Source organism: Gossypium hirsutum, chromosome A03 (assembly GCF_007990345.1).
Source record: "Gossypium hirsutum isolate 1008001.06 chromosome A03, Gossypium_hirsutum_v2.1, whole genome shotgun sequence".
Lineage (NCBI taxonomy): Eukaryota > Viridiplantae > Streptophyta > Magnoliopsida > Malvales > Malvaceae > Gossypium > Gossypium hirsutum.
This window is the reverse complement of record NC_053426.1, coordinates 7,512,276-7,525,511: the sequence shown is the minus strand read 5'-3', so window position 1 is coordinate 7,525,511 and position 13,236 is coordinate 7,512,276. Positions and strand designations below refer to the sequence as shown.

The 13,236-nt window shown below is 37.9% G+C and overlaps 1 long non-coding RNA gene across 1 annotated transcript; it reads left to right on the top strand.

Moving 5' to 3' along the window:
• The first annotated feature begins 10,829 nt into the window (after window positions 1-10,829).
• On the top strand, window positions 10,830-11,653 carry LOC121224288 (uncharacterized). The gene is made up of 2 exons (XR_005921901.1): window positions 10,830-10,975; window positions 11,248-11,653. It is a non-coding gene; the product is annotated as an uncharacterized lncRNA (long non-coding RNA).
• The last annotated feature ends 1,583 nt before the right edge of the window (window positions 11,654-13,236 follow it).

The window sequence follows — 13,236 nt, the reverse complement described above, 5'->3', positions numbered from 1 at the left end:
ATCTGGCATTTATGGCACTTCTTAGCATATTTGATGCAGTCTCCTTCCATGGTAGACCAATAATATCCAAATCTCATGATCTGTCTGGCCATTGTGAAACCGTTAGCGTGTGTTCCACAAATACCATCATGGACTTCTTCCAAGATCTGTTTGGCCTCCACAGCGTCCACACATCTTAACAGCACCTGATCTTTTCCTCTTTTGTACAGGATCTCTCCATCTAAGACTAATCACTGGCCAGCCTCCTCAACATTCTCTTGTCATTCTCAGTTGCTTGGTTTGGGTATTCATGATTTTTCACGTATCGCAATATATCCTGATACCAAGGGTTTCGTCCTTTTCTTCTTCTTCGTCAATGTTACAACAGTGGGCTGGAGCACCATAAATGCTCATTTGGATAGGCTTCACATCCTCTGGTCTATTTACTTTGATCATGGAAGCCAATGTAGCTAAAGCGTCGGCCATCTGATTCTCGTCTCGTGGGAGATAACAAAAAGTGATGTCGTCAAACTCCTCAATCAATTCTAGGACTATCCTTCGGTAACTAATCAACTTAGGGTCTCTGTTTCCCATTCGCCTTTGAGCTGATAAATTACCAATGCCGAATCCCCATATACCTCAAGTACCTTGATTTTGCGTTCCATAGCCGCGCGGATTCCCATGATACATGCTTCATATTCCGCCATGTTATTTGTGCAATCAAAATCTAGTTTACTGGTGAAAGGATAATGATCACCGTTTGGAGATACCAAGACTGCCCCAATCCCGTTGCCCATGGCATTTGAGGCTCCGTCAAAATTTAATTTCCAAGTATTGCCTTCTTGTGTGCTTGCTTCAGTAGTTGCCACATACATCAGATCCTCATTTGGGAAATCAAAGTTCAAAGGCTCATAATCGTCCAGGGCTCTACTTGCTAGAAAATCTGCTATCGCGCTCCCTTTTACAGCCTTTTGATTCACATAGGTTATGTCAAATTCAGATAGTAGAATTTGCCATCGGGCCATCCTTCCGTTTAGAACAGTTGACTCCATCATGTATTTCAGAGGGTCTAACTTTGAGATTAACCAAGTCGTATGGTACAACATGTATTGTCTCAATCTCCGAGTAGTCCAAACCAATGCGCAACATAATTTTTCAATTGGCGAATATCTCGTTTCGCATTCAGTGAACTTCTTACTGAGATAATAGATCGCTCTTTTTTTCGTCCTGACTCATCATGTTGGCCGAGCACGCCTCCCATGGAATTCTCAAATACTGCCAAGTATAGTATTAGTGGCTTGTTAGGGCAAGGTGGCATCAGTACTGGGGCGTTGGACAAGTAATGTTTAACTTTTTCGAAAGTTTTCTGGCACTCCTTATCCCATACACCTGGATTGTGTTTCTTAAGAAGACGGAATATGGGGTCACATTTCTTAGTTAATTGTGAAATGAATCGAGCGATGTAATTTAGTCTTCCTAGGAAACCCCAAACTTCTTTTTGAGTACTTGGCAGAGGTAATTCTTGTATGGCCTTAACTTTGTCTGGGTCAATTTCAATTCCTTTTTCGCTGACTAAGAATCCTAGCAATTTTCCTGATCTAGCCCCGAAAGTACACTTGGCTGGGTTAAGTTTTAGCTGGAACTCCTTAACCTTAGAAACAGATTTCTCAGAACTTGCACGTGTTCCCCTTTGTTCTGGATTTTGCGATCATGTCATCAACATAAACTTCTATCTCTTTATGCATCATATCATGGAATAATGCTACCATGGCTCTCTGATACGTTGCTCCCGCATTTTTCAATCCAAAAGGCATCACTTTATAACAAAACGTCCCCCACATCGTTATGAATGTGGTCTTCTCCCTGTCTTCAGAAAGCATCTTAATTTGGTTATACCCGGAGAAACCATCCATGAAAGAGAACAGTGAGTATCCGGCCGTGTTGTCTACCAAGGTATCGATATGAGGCAGTGGGAAATTATCTTTTGGGCTGGCTTTGTTCAAGTCCTTTTAGTCCACACACATTCGCACCTTCCCATCTTTCTTAGGAACAGGGACTATATTGGCTACCCATTCTGAGTACTTGACCACTTGTAAGAAACCAGCATCAAATTGCTTCTTAACTTCTTCCTTTATTTTTAGCAAGACATCAGGCCTCATCCTTCGGAGCTTTTGTTGGACTGGTTTGCATTCTTCCTTTATAGGCAATCGGTGTACCACGATATCAGTACTTAACCCTGGCATATCTTGGTAGGACCACGCGAAGACATCTTTAAACTCTTGAAGCAACTCAACAAGGTCTTGCCTTGTTTCCTTGGTAATGCAAGCGCCAATTTTTACCTCTCTGCCCTCTTCTAAGATCACAACTTCTACTGATTCCTTATAGGGTAGAATTTGTTTTCTTCTTCTTCCATCATTCTTAACAAATCCGGAGATAAAACGCTGTCTTGGTCACCTTCAAAATCTTGAGGATCATCTATACTCATGTCTTGCTCAAATAGAGACTCTGAATTAGTAACAAAGTCGCTCATCTCGTTGATATCTGAAGACCTGTTATTGGAACAAATGGAGGCCCAAATAAAAGAATCTAAGAATACTTGTATGCATAGTATGATTATAAAGGGAATGAAAAGAATGAAAGAATATTTGCTCAAGATGAAACTGAATGATAAGTTTTCACTGAAATTAGATTTTGGACATGTGCCTTTTACAAAAGATTCTTATCACCCCAGGCTTAGGGCAACAAGTGTTCTGAATATTACTCTAAATTAGTTCTAAATGTTACAGGGATCTCTTCTGCAGTCCAGTTATTCAGAACACTTCCAGGTTCGTAAGGACGAATGCCCGATAAATTCTTTCCACCCTTTCTTCCGCGGATATGGCATTGATGTCCAACCTCTCAATCCTTCCTTCTGTAACCTCATCATTCTCTTCAGGGTGGACAATTCCCCTGAAACAAAAGTCTTGGATATATGGGGAAAGGTTATCGGTCCCCACTTGACTTCTATCCCGCCCAAATGTGCTCTTCTCTTTTCTTACTTTTTCTCCATCTCCTTCCTCCTTTCCCTCGCATTAGGCTTATATCCCAAACCATAACGGTCCTGTTTGTTAACTAGGATCGATACTTCAACCCTTCCCTGGAGGTATTTTCCAAATCCTCTTCCAGGCAATGCTCCATTTCCCATCGTTAGCTGTAAGCTCATTGACGTAGCTTTGGATATCTTAGGCTCTGGGATTTTGCTCGTCTCAATGACAAATGTGGCATTTACGAATTCCAATGATCAGAATGAACACTCTATCGCTTCACTATCAGCTTCTATGTATGGCATATCATCGGTGACTGATGCAATGATGTCTTCTTCTGCACCTATAGTCACCAATCGACCCTCTATCACCAATTTTAACTTTTGGTGAAGTGACGATGGTACAGCCCCTGCGGAATGGATCCAAGGCCTCCCCAATAGGCAATTGTAAGATGGTTTAATATCCATTACCAAAAAGTCTACCTCGTATGTATTTGGACCAATCAATAGAGGTATCTCGATTCTTCCCATCACTTTTCTCTCAGTGTCATCAAATGCTCTCACTATATTTTGGCATGATTTCATGTGAGAACTATCCACAGGTAGCCTGTTTAATGTGGACAGGGGTAAAACATTCAGGGCCGATCCATTGTCAACGAGTACTGCCGGTAGTATACACCCCTTGTAACGGGCAGTGATGTGCAAGGCCTTGGTAAATCCCATACCACCTGGCGGGATCTCATCATCGTTGAAGAAGATGAAGTTATCGGCATTTATATTGTTAACCAAGCGATCCAATTTGTTCACTGAGATATCTTTAGCGACATAAGTCTCATTTAGCACTTTTATCAACGCATTACGATGTATCTCTGAACTTAGAAGTAACTCGAGCACTGAGATGCGAGCCGGTTGCTTATGCAGTTGTTCCACCATGCTATACTCACTATGCTTCAAGAATTTTAGGAATTCTCTAGCCTCATTTTTAGTCACCGGTGTGTTAATATGCGGTTCAATTTCGGTCATCTTCGTTTTATCTTGTTCAACCGCTAAGGTTTTTCCTTTTATAGGCTCCCTTTTGTATTTCCCGGGTCGTAACATTTTCCACTACGCGTATAGAAGCCTGCGTCATTACTCTCTTCTGGAGCATTTATCGGGTTCTCCTCTCCCGTGATCATCACATTGTAGTCGTAATTTCGAGGAACCCTTTTGCTATCCTTATAAGGAAAGGCTACAGGTTTTTGGATTATGACCCTTGGCGCCAGTTGTATTCCAGATCTTGTGCTTGTTGGCCTTGAAATAATCACCACCGGGTGATTTTGGGCCTTTCCCGTAGGCCCCTCCTCCGAGGCATAAACTTCTCCTTTTTCCAGTCCTTTAATCTCTTCATAAAATTCTAGCTCTTTGTTGTTCATCAGATTTTGTACCATGGCCTTGAATTCAGTGCAGTTTTGAATGTCATGGTCTTCTTCAGCATGAAACTCGCAGTACGTCTTCGTTCCTTCGGGCCTTTCTTTGAATCTTGTTTGATGAGACCTCCTTCTATCATTTGTCTCCAAACCCAACTCAATGGGGTTTTTATCTCTGCAATGTCGGTTTTGATTCTCTTTCTCCCACCTTCGATTATTGCGTTTACCCCCTTATCAGCATGATCGGGTAACGGATTCGCTGCTACGTTGGGTCCTAATGAGTTGTCAAACTTCACAATCCCCATCTTAATGAACCTTTCCACCGCCTTTTTAAACCCAGTGCAGTTCTCAATTGAGTGCCCTGGTATCCCTACATGGTATTCACATTGGGCATTCGCGTCATACCATTTGGGATATGGAGGTTGCATGGGCTCTAGATAAAATGGAGATACTATGTGTGCATCAAATAACTTCTGATACAGTTCCCCGTATGTTATTGGAATGGGCATGAATTGAAGTCTCTCTGTGTTAGTCTTTGTGTTAGGCCTCGTGTTGGCTTCCTGCCTTGAGGGGGCTTAGTGACTAGTGGTTATCATTTTTGGAGGGCCAACAGTAATCGGTTTTGAATGGCTCTTGCTATATGTGCTTACGTTGTTTACTTCGCCCTCTTTTTTCCTTGGGGCTGGTCTTTTGAAGTTTTCCCCCGTGTCAATTTTACCGCTCCTTACTGCGTTCTCAATCATTTCACCGGACATTACCATATCCGAGAAGCTCTTGGTAGCACTCCCCAACATGTGGTTGATGAACGGGGCTTTCAAAGTATTGATAAACAACATGGTGACCTCTTTTTCCAAAAGGGGTGGCTGGACTTGTGTTGCCACTTCTCTCTATCGTTGGGCGTATTGACTGAAATTCTCGCTAGGCTTTTTTCCATGTTTTGTAACGTAATTCGATCGGGTGTTATATCCGTTACATGACTGTATTGCTTCATAAAAGCTTGCGCCAAGTCTCTCCATGAACTAACTTTAGCACGACTCAGTTGGTTGTACCATTTGGCTGCAGATCCGATCAAACTGTCCTGGAAGCAGTGGATTAACAGCTGATCATTGTTGACGTATCCTGTCATTCTTCGACAGAACATGGTTATATAAGCTTCAGGACAACTAGTCCCATTATATTTTTCGAATTCCGGCATTTTGAACTTAGGTGAGAATACTAAATCAGGGACCAAACTCAGATCCTTGGCGTCAACCCCGCGATGATAGTCGATGTTCTCCATGACTCTAAATTTTTCCTCTAACCATCTACATCGGTCCTCCAGTTGTTTTGGCAAGTTCATTCTTGTTTTTTCTATTTCTGCCACGTCATCGAGGTCCGGGACCACAGGATTAGTGGGATTATCCCCGGGATTAGAACCCGAGCCCATTTGAAAATGCACTGGTACCGAGGCACCAGCCAGATATTGAGGTCCAATGGTAACCGGTACCCTCTGTGGGTACACCTCTGGTTGTGCTTGGATGTTAGTTGGGGTGAAACCTGGAGGATAAACAGGGTCATCGTGATCCTCCCCAGCATCAACTACGGGGTCTTTTCCTTTGTTATTCCCTCCAGCCAATAACTGCTTTAATTGGTTCATCACAGTGTTCTGGGATTCTAACATGTCCTGCTGGATTTTTTCCAGTTGTTCATGCATCTGATCTTGCATCTCTCGTTGCAACTGTTCCAATCTTTCCAACCTTTGATCCATTGCTTTTGTTTGGCGACGAGTACCGTAGTGATATTTGATTAGATTTTTGTTGGTTTCCAGGGTAACTGTCATAATTTAATTTTATTAGGGTCATTTTATGAAACTTACTGCATATGATGTAATGCAAATGTATGAGATGAATGCAAAAGAGGCATTGATTCGAATTCAATTTCATTAGAAAACTCAACTAGAAAGCAAATTTCTTTACATAAAATAAATTACATATACGGCTTCGCCTTTATACCCAAAGCCTTAACCTTCCTAAGAAGCCAAGCTAAATCTCGACCTCGGCTTGATTCTGACTCATATTTTAAACTCAATACATCGGCCTGAACTGCTAATGTTTGTAGATGATCAGCCACTTCCCGCACTTGAGTCACAGCATTGCCCATAACGTAATCTCTATCTCTAATCTGACTTTGAGAATGATGGAATTGCTCTTGCCATTGATCATTACTCCTCTCAAGAAGCTCCATTCGTAGCTCAGAATTGTGTAATGCGTCCTCAAGCTCCCCTATCTTTCCTTTCAGTTCTTCGATCTTATTTAAGCTCGCTCTTAATTCGATCATGGAGTTGCGACTACGGTACGAGTGAAGTGACTTTTCTAGCTCTGCCACCTTAGCCTTTAATCCTGCCTTCTTATTTCAGCACTCTAACAAACTCCTTTCCAAAGCGTTTTCTCGAGCTCGAGCATCTTGAAATTTCTTTTCCCACTGATCGGCCCTATTCTTTTCCTTATTGATCTCTTGTCGCCACTGCTCTGACGTTTTACCCAAACTGACAGTTCTTATTGACAATCGCAGCTTCTTGTAATCTGTTTTTAGACTATCCAAATCCTCTTCAGCCTTGTTCTTTCCCTTCCTTAATTTCTCGGCTTCTAGCTTGTGGATATCGATGTCTAATCCCAAATGCATTCTTTCTTCTTCTAGCTGTTCTATCCTCTTTCCCAACTCAGCATTTCTTTTCTCAAAGTCTCGTTTGATGATCTCTAATTCTGACGGAGCTACTTGTAGATGCTCCTCTATAGACTGAACACAACCTTCCCTCGGCTTAGGGATGTTGTCATTGACTCTTTTACTCCACCACCCATAATATTCGGGAGTTGTCATCGCTCCTACGATAAATCTTTTCATTCGATGAACCTGTTTCCAAGCGTTAGATATTTCTCGAGTTTTTCTCTTGTAGTTTTCATCCTTATAAGAAAACTCACATTGAGCCAGCCCTTGTGTTGCTGGTATGAACTGTCTCGATCTATATTGTCTTAATACGAGTAAAGGGGCATAACCGACAGCTCCCCAAATTCGAGTAAAGGGACCCAGTCGAAATCCCCACATCGATACAGGATCTCGTCGGGTATCATCCAAGGAGCTTTCCATTCAACGTCATCCTCCTGAAGATTTTGGAGAATCGTCATCCACTTCTCTTCCGTGATGTCGTCTCATCTTGGTGTAGCAACTTGTTCCTTCAATGGGGAATAGCCTTCTGAGAAGACTCGATAAGAGACATTTTCCACCTTCCAAAAGTGACTATGAAACCACACCAATAGTAGCTGTGCGCATCCGATGAACCTTCCCTCCCCTACTCTTCGACATGCGCTTAGAGATCTGAAGGTTTCTGCTAAGATTGCCGGGATGGGCGTGACTCCTTTACTAAGCCGATCGAACAAATCAGAGACGGCCTCATCTATGTGCCCTAAAGCTCTAGGGAAAATTACCAATCTATAGATACCTAGAGCGAAGACATCCACTCTTTTCTTCACATCAGGGTGTGCTAATACTAAATCTCGTAAGCTTTTCCAAGGAACGCATTTACTGTCTCCTTTCTGTTGGATTCGGGCAGCGACCCACTGTTCGCTCATCCCTGTAATGCTCATCAATTTTTTTAATAATGTCGGGACACTAGCAGCTCTAGAATAGGCCTTGTCAATTTGAATCTTTGGACACCGAAGCAAGGTCGTATATTCTTCCACGGTGGGCACCAAATCCACTTTTCCAAAAGTGAAACAACTGTAAACAGGATTCCAAAACTGGGCTAGGGCTCGGACTAAATGCTTGTCCACTTTGACACCAAGTAAGTAAGGCAAGTCCCTGTAGTCACAGTAAAACATCTGCTTGGTCCCATCGTCCCATTGATCCCATATTTCCTTCATTTCTCGAAGATCATTTTGGATTACGCTGATACGGGTGAAGTCCCATAACTCTGATACGTACCCTTCTGCAAGACTATCGCCTTTCTCTCTCCACATCATCTCAGCCCACACTCGTACAGCTGCATTGTCTTCTACTTTATCAAGAAACCTCTTTTCCATGATAAGCTTTCTATCTATACTGAACGTGAATCGACACCTCTTTTGAAATGAAAATGCCATGCAATCACAAACAAAGCAAATCAGAGCTAGGATTTAAAGTAAACAATAATAAATAAAGCATCTATTCGGTAAGCACTAGGGTTTGGAATAGCTCTATCTCGGTGGGTTCTTATGGCTCGCTATGTGTGGTTTGGTTCTAAAGTAAGGGTACCTGAACCAGCAGATTCCTCGATCCTCACCCATTATAGGCTCATATGGACCGAGTTCAGTTCAGGGGAATACATTTCCCTATGGCCATGCGGAGATGAAAATCTCACGAAGACATAGGTACGGATGTATCCCGGAAGTGATTCACTATCCCATGCGGAGGTGAAAACCTCACGAAGGCGTAGTTTCTCACTCCCACTTAAAAGGGTATGACCAGCGGTCATGCAATGCAATGTGCAAAGGTATAAAATAAAATACAGAACACGATAAAAAATATAACTCAAAACAAAAAAGATGCAATGAGAGGATCGTAAATTTAAATCGAATTTTCCACTTTCAACAAAAGGACAAGAAATAATCAACACGTGGCTTGACTCTCTTATTAATCCCCAGTGGAGTCACCAAGCTGTTGACACCATTTTTTTTGGATAAAAACGGGGTCGACTTGAGTTTTGAAAAGTAAAAATGAAACAGGAGTCGCCACCAATCCTTTTTGATAAGGTGTGATCGGGTCACCTTAGAAAAATGGCTATTTTTAATAAACGATTCGATTTATTAAAATAACATTTTTTGGTCTACGAAATTCAGAAAGACGAGTTCGGAAATCGGTTATGCACGAGGAAGGATTAGCACCCTCGATGCGCCCAAAATTGGTACCTAGTTGATTAATTAGTGTCTTAGTGTCGAAGATTGAAAACTTTGAAGAATTTTAAAAATACGATCCTTAAAGAAAACTCTAATAATATTGATTGAAAGTTAAGAAGATATTTAGCTATTTGGTCGAACGAGAAATCGAAACCCAGCACGTTAGGGCACGTTCTCTCGAATTTCCAAACGCAAAACATTGCCTCGTTTTGAAAGTTTAAAAAGGATATTTGGCTATTTGGTCGAACGAGAAATCGAAACCCAGCGCGTTAGGGCACGTTTTCTCGAATTTTCCAAACGCGAAATATTGCCTTACTTAGGAAAAAAGGTTTTGATGCATGGTGTTAACATGTGTGACGAAACAATAATGAATGCAGCAAGTTAAGGATAAACAATACAAACAAACATTAACAATGAAATAAATAAATAAGAGTTGGATCAATCGCATCATAACAAATGAATAAGCAAATAGGATTAAAATGTCCTTTTAAAATAATAATAAACATGTAGCCAAATTAATAAATAAACATCGAGTAAAAGAAAAATAAAATAAAATAAAACATGTATGTTTTTATTATACATATTTTAAAATTACAAAATATAATAAATATATAAATTATAAGATATAGGTATGTATGTGTATTACAAAAATATATAGACGTATGCATAGTTTAAGATCATAAAATATAAAGAATATATGCATATAAATATAGATAAAAGGTACGTATATTTATATTCATGAAAATAAAATGTATATAGGTATATATGGAGATGTATACAAATTGTAAAAATATGAAAGTAAGTACATGTTTATATAAAATATTTACATACAGATATATTTCACAAAATGTATGCATATATGTAAAAATTTAAGATGTATATATTATATGTGAATGTAAAGATATAAACGTGTATGTATTTATAAAAAATAAAAAAGTACACATGTATTTGAAATAAATAAAATATAAGACTCGAGACAAATACTAGTTAATCTAAAACAATCTAGAATAAGATAATATATAAAGAAAATCATAAATGATAAAAGAAACAGTTCAAAAATATATGAAAAATATAGATGAGTTTAATGTAAAACAAATTTAAATAATAAATGTAAGGACTTAAAACAAATAATAATAAAATAGCCTATTTTTTAAAAAAAATTAAAAACAAACAAAATATATCGAGGACATGGTTGAAACAGAATAAAAAATCAGGTCCTAAACTGCGAATATATGAAATAGGTGGTAAAGGAGCTGAAATAAAAGGCACTGAGGGCATGGGGACCGGTTGCGCAATATTCCCCATCCCGTATGCGCATTGCTTTGCACGGGACCAGATTGGAACAGGCGAGAAATTACGTGGCTGAAATTAAAAGAAATAAAAGAGTGCGTCGCATCTGTCACAGAATTGGAGGGACTAACTGTGTAAAATACCCATTAGGGTAATAATGCACAACCCTCTTTCCTTTACAAGACGCCGTTTGATATTTTAAAAAAAATAAAACCTTCAAATCACTATAATCTGCCATTCTTTAAGAAAATAAAGCAAACATGTGAAACCCTAGCCCCCTTTCTTTTTCTCTCCACCGTTTGAGAAACTAAGAGCCACTCTTCCTCAACTCCGATTTGGACGGAGAGAAGAAGAGCTTCGACGGCGCCACGGTAAGAACTCTCCGTCTTTTCCCTTTTTTATTTTTGATTTATCAAATGCATATATAAAATAAAATAAAAACCAAATAACGAAAAAAAAATGAAAGATTCGCACCTAAAAAAACCTTTCTCAGAATTCGATCTATATTCTTCTTATTTCTTTATTTCAAAATGCTGTTTTTTTTATACAAAAATCCCCCCCAGCAATGGTGAGATTTTCCGTTTTTATAACCGATTACCATTGTTTATTTTCTATTTGTTTATTTCTACTTGGCTTCTTGCAGGTGGCCATGGCCGACAATGGTGGCAGAGGCGTGCGAGTGGGCGTGGCAGACGGGGAGATGGCGCGGCACACATGCGGCGCTCATGGGCAGTTGGGGCTAGGGTTTGCTGTTGCTGAAAGTTTGTTATGGGCTATTAGGTTTGGGCTTAAGGTTTGGGTAGTTGGGATTGAATTTTGGGTTTGTTGTATTTTATTATTTGGGTCTATTTTGCTGGTATGGGCCCGGGCAGATTTTGGGCTTTACACCTTGCATTGTGCCTTTTGTGTGGATTAAATTGCTTGGTAAGTTTAGTTAGTGATAATTGATAATTAATTGTCGAGATACATTGCATAATTATCCTAATCCAAATAGCACTAAATCTTGCTAAGTCCGTAGTTGCTTCAATCAAGTTCCAATTGATTTTGTCATAGGCTTTATTCATATCCACTTCAAAGTTGTAAGAGATCTCTTACCTTTTTTTCTTTGCTTTGTTGGTGTTAAGGGTTCCTTTACTAGAAAAATATTATTAAAAATAGATATTCCTTATACAAAGCATTTTAATAAGGGATACCAAACTTCTTAGGCCTCCTTTAACGTTTGTTAGTAAATGGTGCGAATGTAGAATGAAAACATCTTTCTTTCTTTCAAAAGGAAGAAAAAAGTGTTGAGTATTTGCTCATAAAGAAGCTTAAGAATTAAAGAATGCTAATTAAGTTGATAAATTTTTAATATATAATATCAAATAGTAAGATAGGAATATTATTTTTCTTATATAATATTTTTCACTAAATATTTTTTTAAAAATAATATTCAAAATTCACTTAATATTATTATTTTTGCTACAATCGAAGTATTTTCCATGTCCGTCTTATAATCTATGAATCTGTGATTGTTCTTCTCAATAATACCATTTTTAAAATTCGAACTTATGTTCTCCTCTGAACGTGTAATATACCTTACCACTATTATATTTTAAACAAACCAAAATGTTGCATAGATTAATAGAGTAGACATTGTATGAAATTTGACCATATAATATTTTTATTTAATTTATAATCTAATTATATATTGTTAAAAAATAGTTATCTATATTATAAAATTATTAATAAGTTGTGGAAACTATTATTTAATTATTACATGTTATATATAATAGTTAATTAATTAATTCTTTATTACATATTCGAATCTAACTTTAGTATTTCGTATAATGCGTTCTTAATAAAAATATCTTACCTTATTTTATCAAAATTACTTTTTTTTAATAAATAATAGGTTAAAATACACCTATAGTCCTTGTACTTTTTGAAAATTACAAAATATATAGTCACATTTTACCCTAAATAATATCTTACCTTTTGATATCTCTATAAAAGTTTAGTTAATTGACCCCACTCGATTTCTTTGTCCCCTAGTATTGTTGTGCGTTCCATGCACGATTTGTTACGAGATTGTCGAGATGTTTATCGAAGACCTCGAAAGTGAAAAAAGAAAGACTATAACTATAGTAATTTAATTAAATTTAGGTCCAAATATGTAGTTAGTCATTCTACTTGGGTATAATTCAAGATTTAGTGCTTATGTTTAAAATCTTAAAAGAGATTCTATTTTATTTTTTAATTTAAAATTTTTAGTTTAATCATTAAATGTTAATATTTTCAATCAAAATTTACAAAGTTAGCATGTTGATTAGATTATTCTTATATATTGATAGATTCAGGATTTTATTCCAAGAGGGCAAAACTTTTAATTCCGAACGGCTTTTTTTTTTAATGTAAAAAAGTGTTAGTTTTTCTCATATATTTTTTTTCTTATCAAACAAATCAATTTAATATTTAAAAAAAAAAACATGAATGATTTAAATGTGGAAAGAATTAAAAGGAAAAAAAATCACACTATATAAAATTAAATATTTCTTTCCCATATGCAAAAAAAAATTAATAATATATTAAAAATTTCATAAATATCATTATAATTCCAAAAATTAAATTAAAAAAATTAGCCTTAGTCCTA